The sequence below is a fragment of the Octodon degus genome, unplaced genomic scaffold, assembly GCF_000260255.1.
Source record: "Octodon degus isolate 3935 unplaced genomic scaffold, OctDeg1.0 scaffold00011, whole genome shotgun sequence".
NCBI lineage: Eukaryota > Metazoa > Chordata > Mammalia > Rodentia > Octodontidae > Octodon > Octodon degus.
Window position 1 is genome coordinate 5,106,336 of NW_004524587.1, and position 6,000 is coordinate 5,112,335.

A 6,000-nucleotide genomic window follows, 5' to 3' on the forward strand; every position below is an offset into this window, starting at 1 on the left:
GATGTCTCTTATCTATAAAGACTAGTGGTACCGATCAATTCTCCCATAACTGTGTATGGATTCCTCTGGGCCTATTCAGTGGCGTGACAGTTGTTCACTACCTGGGTTATAAAATTTAGCCATGTCTTTTTAGTAAAATTAATGCATGCTTAATAAGCAAATCAGGAGAAAAGAAAAATATCACCTACACTTTACTTACTGGAAGCAGTATTTGGACAAAATTTCCCAACATTCCTAGGTTTTGTTTTGGAAAATGTCCCTAAGAGCAAGCAGTTCTTAAGAGCACTTATTAATGATGGTGGTATTTGTTGAGCACACACACACGCACATGGATGGACACACACACACACACACACACACACACACACACCCCTCCTGGCATTGTTCTAAGTGATATAGTTGCAGTATGTAATATAATCCTTCATTTTTCTCTACAAGAAGTATTACTAGCATTGCTATCTGAAAGGAAAGTAAACAAATGTGAACTTTCATACTAAGCAGGATTATACTCCCTGCTACCACACAACCACCATTATCCTATGCAAGATTTTATGTCATTATTTACTCAAGTGACAATAAGGTATAGTTGTTAAATTTTATGGTTTACAAAAAGATCTAACTTTTTATTCATTTATCCAGTGGGATTCATTACTTCTGCTTCCCAACATCATGTTATTACTCTGAGCTTCTTTTATATCAAGTTGCGTGCTGATTCAAACACTGAACTGATCCAGGCAGTAAAGTCTTTTGGCTGTGCTTTTAATGACTGGCAGTGTCATCAATTACATGCTGAAGTGAATCTGATACATTTCTTAGTGTATCAGCCTTAAATGCTAAAGGCTTATTAGTGCTTAATATTAAGAATGTAATCATTTATATGATTTTATACTGGCCATAAAAATGGTCTGATATTACGTTTTGTTCTGATTTGCCCTAATATATCTTTGTATTTTACTGAATCGTCAGGTATGTCAATATAATGAAACACACACATCATTCTTTAAGCATCATTAAACTCAACCACTGGCTTCTTAAAATTTCATTTGAAAGAAGAAACTTAAAATAGTGTGAGTTCTAGTTCATTTTTATTAAAACTCTGCATGCCAAGCCTAAATTACTCTCCTGAGGTGCACAGGGAAAATATGTGTAAGAATTTAGGCTTCCAGGCAGTTTTATAAGCAAGAATTAAGTATGTTACATGGGATAAGACAAATTTTATTAACATTTTCCATGGGGAACAATAAAGCTTATCTCAACCAGAGAAAAGTTCTAATTAGACCCCCCCAAAATCAGAAGTGGCCTGCTACTTACAAATGCATAGACAATGAGTTCTCCTTCAAATATGATGAAGTGAATATGTATCCTTTTTGTCTCACTCATATCTCTCTTCTTATCACTGGAACCCAACAGGAGAGCCCTGACAAAATCCCCCAACTTTTCCAGTCTATTTCAAGAAGGAAAGAACTGCAAAGAAAGGAAGTATTTCTCCAGAGACCAATTCAATGAGGTCATAACTTTTTCAATTTTTTCTTTTATGTATTTGGCACAGGGACTCATTAAGCAGCTTGGACTCATAATGATCCTCCTGTTTTCAGCTTCCCCAGTGCTAGGGTTACAGGCATGTGCCACCACACCCAGACTTGTTCACTGGCTCAGTGTGCCCCAGGGGCAGGTCTGGTATGGCTTGCGGGACCGGGGATTGAACCATGGTCCCTGTACTTGCCAAAGAAGGTGCTTAGTCCAGTAAGCTATCTCGCTGGCCCTGAGGTCATAACTTTTTATAAGTTTTCATCTGCTCTAGAAGTTCCCCTTTAACCAACTAAAGCCCACTCCACATAAGGAACATATTCAACATTTACTGACTCAAAAGCTGAACACTGCAGTTTCCTTGATAAAAATGAATTTGAGGGATTAGCTATAGTATTAGAATGCTAAAATCTTCTGTACCCAACCAATGTTTCTGATAACTGAAGTGCTCTCTTTGCCTACTCAGTTGTAATGATCCTCTGTTCTCACTACCCTACCTCGTCTTTCAACAAACCTGAGTTCAAATTCTATCCCTGGGACATGGATGATTCAGGATAAATTACTTGAATTTTGTGAACCTCAGTTTTCATATGAAAAATGTGGTGTTTAATTCAGAAGAATGATTTTGAAGATGAAAGTAGATGTGTGTGAAGGTCATGTGTTAATATATTATGATATGATTATAAATAATTAGGAAACTATAAAATAAAACCAAGCCTGAGAAGATAGAGATGTAAAGTTGTAGAACGGAGGAGAAATACTACATTGAAACAAAAGAAAATATATGACAGTCAGGGCAAAAAAATAATCAGATATGCCATAAAGCTGTCATAAATCACCATATTTTCCAAATAATAGAATGTTATAGCTTGCTTTCTTCTGCAGGATGATAATTAAAAATCAAGAAATACTATATAACCTTTGGTAAACTAAAATTGATATATACTGGCATGTTTTACTTTCAAGTAAGAATTTATTTTTAAGAGCAGTCTATGATTAACAGAAATAAGATTACTGACCCACCTGAAGTGAAAATATGCAAAAATAATAGCTATAATTCTCCTGATAATAAATAGAGCTTTACGTAAGAGTCGCAAATGAGCAATAAACACCACTTTAAAAAAATGCCTGTCAGACATATTTCAGAAGATTTCATCTCGCTGAATCAAGGACACCAACTTGATGATGTGAGTCACATCCTCAGCATCATTGCACGGAGGATAGCACAGAAGTCTAATGCTCTTCCTTCTGTCGGTCTGGCCAGAGATACGCAGGAGCTGCTTCTGTGGTCATGAAAGAATGAGCTTAGAAACTATCAGGAATGCTTTCTTTTGTTTGTTTCTTTTTTTTCTTTCTTTTGGTACCTAAGATTGAACTCAGGACTCTATGCTTGCCAGGCGAGCCCTTATTCTACTGAGCTATCTCCCCGGCCCCCAAAACTATAAGGAATGTTGTGAGCTGATTATTAAGCACAGTCTGAAACTGACCATAGTGAAAACACTTACACCCCAGACACTGACAAATGCTACGGATCTGAGCCACACTGTCCGCCACGGCAGCCAGTTGCTAACCACTGACCAATAGCCCATGGAATCGAGCCTTTCTGTACATAAAGGCATATTAGCAACTGCTTTGTGAGTTTCCCTTGAATCTGCCCTTATCTTTGTTTGTTTGTTTGCCTTGGCTTGTTGTTAGGAATTTTTTTGTCATTTACCAATTTGTTTTCAATGTGTAACTCTTTTACTGCTAAGGATATATTCTATCCATTCTTGGGCTAACCCCAGCTTACTCTAGATTTCTGTGTTTAAAAATAGGCAATGAATGACTTCTTAAAGTCAATGGAGTCGGTATTATTAATCTTTAATGCACAAATGTTTTCCTTTTGCCTCCAGTTTTATAAGAGGAGATTTTCTAGGGGAGATTGTTTTCTCAGAACCTGAGTACTGCTTTTCAGTAAGTCATTTATAAAAGTTTGGTTGTCACAGAAATCTTGGTGTGAACACTGGACTTGAAAGTATTTGTCTGTAATCACCTGGATGAAGATTGCTCTTTAAATTTGCATATTGGCATTTCATCTCTCATTGATATATCCACGGGTTATACCTCTACCAGAAGGAAGAAATAATTATTGTTGTAGAAGAGCAAATAGGTTATTAAAGTTGCAAATTAAAAATACTGCCCTGTCATCAATTTCTACTGGCTGAATTTATACATCTTTCCAATTTTTTTTTCTCTCTATGCTAGGGGGTGCATACTATTTTGGACTTTTAAATGCAGATATGATGGCCTGAAGTACATAACCATTGTTTCATCACCCACTGGTGGTCAAAAATATATACATTAATAAATTAAAATTTAAATTTATAAGTAATACATAAATATTCTAATACATTTATATGTGTTAATAATATATCTTTACATCTAAGGAGACTACTGAACAAACTGCGGCTTAAATAAATGGCAAGAGTAATATAGTCAATTTTAGTGGCACAATTGCCCCCCTCTTACTCCTCCTTTCCCTTAGGATGAACTGATAATAGAATCAGGTGCAGCTGAACAACCCTCACATACACACACAAGTGACTGCAGAACAATGAATCTTTGCATTAAACTTTCCTATGGCTTCAGTCATAAACAAATGAACAGCATAAAATGATAGGCTTGTGAGAAAAGACTAGTCATAGCAAAGATTTTAAAACTTTTTTTAGGAAAACAGTAAAGAATTTGCACAAATATAATGTCTCAAAGCAGAAATTGACTTACCCTAGTAATTGTATTATCTTTGAAATCCAAACACCCATGGCAAGCCTGAACCATTACTTTTGAAGAGCATTGCTATTAAAATTAATCTAAAAGGACTCAAGACAGTGTGTGCAACTGAATTTCCATTTAGCTTTCTTGCAATTTAAACTCTGAAGAAAATTCCTCAAATATTTTAGGGGGGCTTTTTTCAAACATTTTAAATATGCTGATCTTAAAATCATTAGCAGAACTTTCATTTATTACCTGTAACAATGTTGATCCCAAATACCTATAGGTTCTACAGGAAGCTAAAAGTTAATTTTAATTGTCTCTCAAATTACTCCAAAAGCAAAAGTAAGATCTAATGAAGTGGACTATAATACATAAATAGTGGTAATACCTAGGACTGTCTTCAGATTTTCATTAAGTATTTCACTTATCTTGTGTTATACCAACTTGACGTTTGATAATTTTCCAAAAATAGGTCAGTCTTTAATCATGAAGTGTTTCACAGAGTTTTATCTTTGGGATTTTTTGCCCAATAGAACTGATTACTCTCTGTTAATACATTCCTACTATGCCATATGAATGATAAATATTTTAATTTTCCTCACATACACATCGAGTATCGGGTCCCTAGATGTTCTCATCCTCCTCAAAACCATGTACCCAAATCCAATTAAACATGACATCTCCTTCCTCTAAGTTTAACTTAAATTTAAAATTACAAGTAGCATAATAATTTCACCTTCACCTAAAATTATTTAACTGAAAAATTAGATTTGTCACTAATATAAGATGATATATAACTGATTTGATTAAATCTTAAGTACAAACATTTGTTTATTAATCTACATGCATGATTTTAACTTTGCTAAAATAAATGTTGTACAAATGGAATGATTAATTTTAAAAGTATTTTAGCCTAAGTGTGGAAAAATATTTAGGAGAGTAAACTACTTCAACAAGGATGGTGTTTTTTACTCATTACTGTAGTATCAGTTTGGTTCCAAAATAGGTGCCAACAATTATTATCATTTCTATCAATTAGCTTCTTTTCAGTTAACTGACTTAGTAACTGCGTCTTGATACATTGCTGTTCAAGCTTCTCAAGCACTTCAGGGAAAATTTCCTGGTCATGGCTGAAAAAGTATGTTATAAACTGGCAGCTTTCTCTCTAAGGACTCCATTTCTCACTCTTTACCAACAGAAACTCTGTTTCATGAAGATCCCTAGGCTTACCATTTTTTTGTACCTTTCATAATGTCTAATCCCTGCCTGAAAGGATCATATTCATTGCTTTGTAAATCACATTCCTTCTATTACTGTTAAATAAACTAATTCCACAGTCAATTTAAAGTTTGATCTAAAGCTATAAGAATTCTCTTGTGGCCAAGTCTTTGCAAAAACCTCATAATACTTCTAATATTTCATGTTGATGAGCTTTTCCATCTCTTCTATTGGATGATAAGCCCCTGCAGTGTATGAAACAGGGCTAATTATTGTGTAAGTGACCTAAAGCTGTAAGCTGCCCTCAATATTGCACTGGGCATTGGTAATAATTATTCTGTCAAAGTTCAAGTGAGGAAAGATTGGGATTTTTCTATTTAACATCCAAAGTCATTTGGTTTTACTGTCTCATCACAATACAATCTAGTACGTTGCTACTAGCAGGATGTCCTATAAATATTAAATAAGATAAAGTCAAGACCAGCTATAAAAATACCAAAT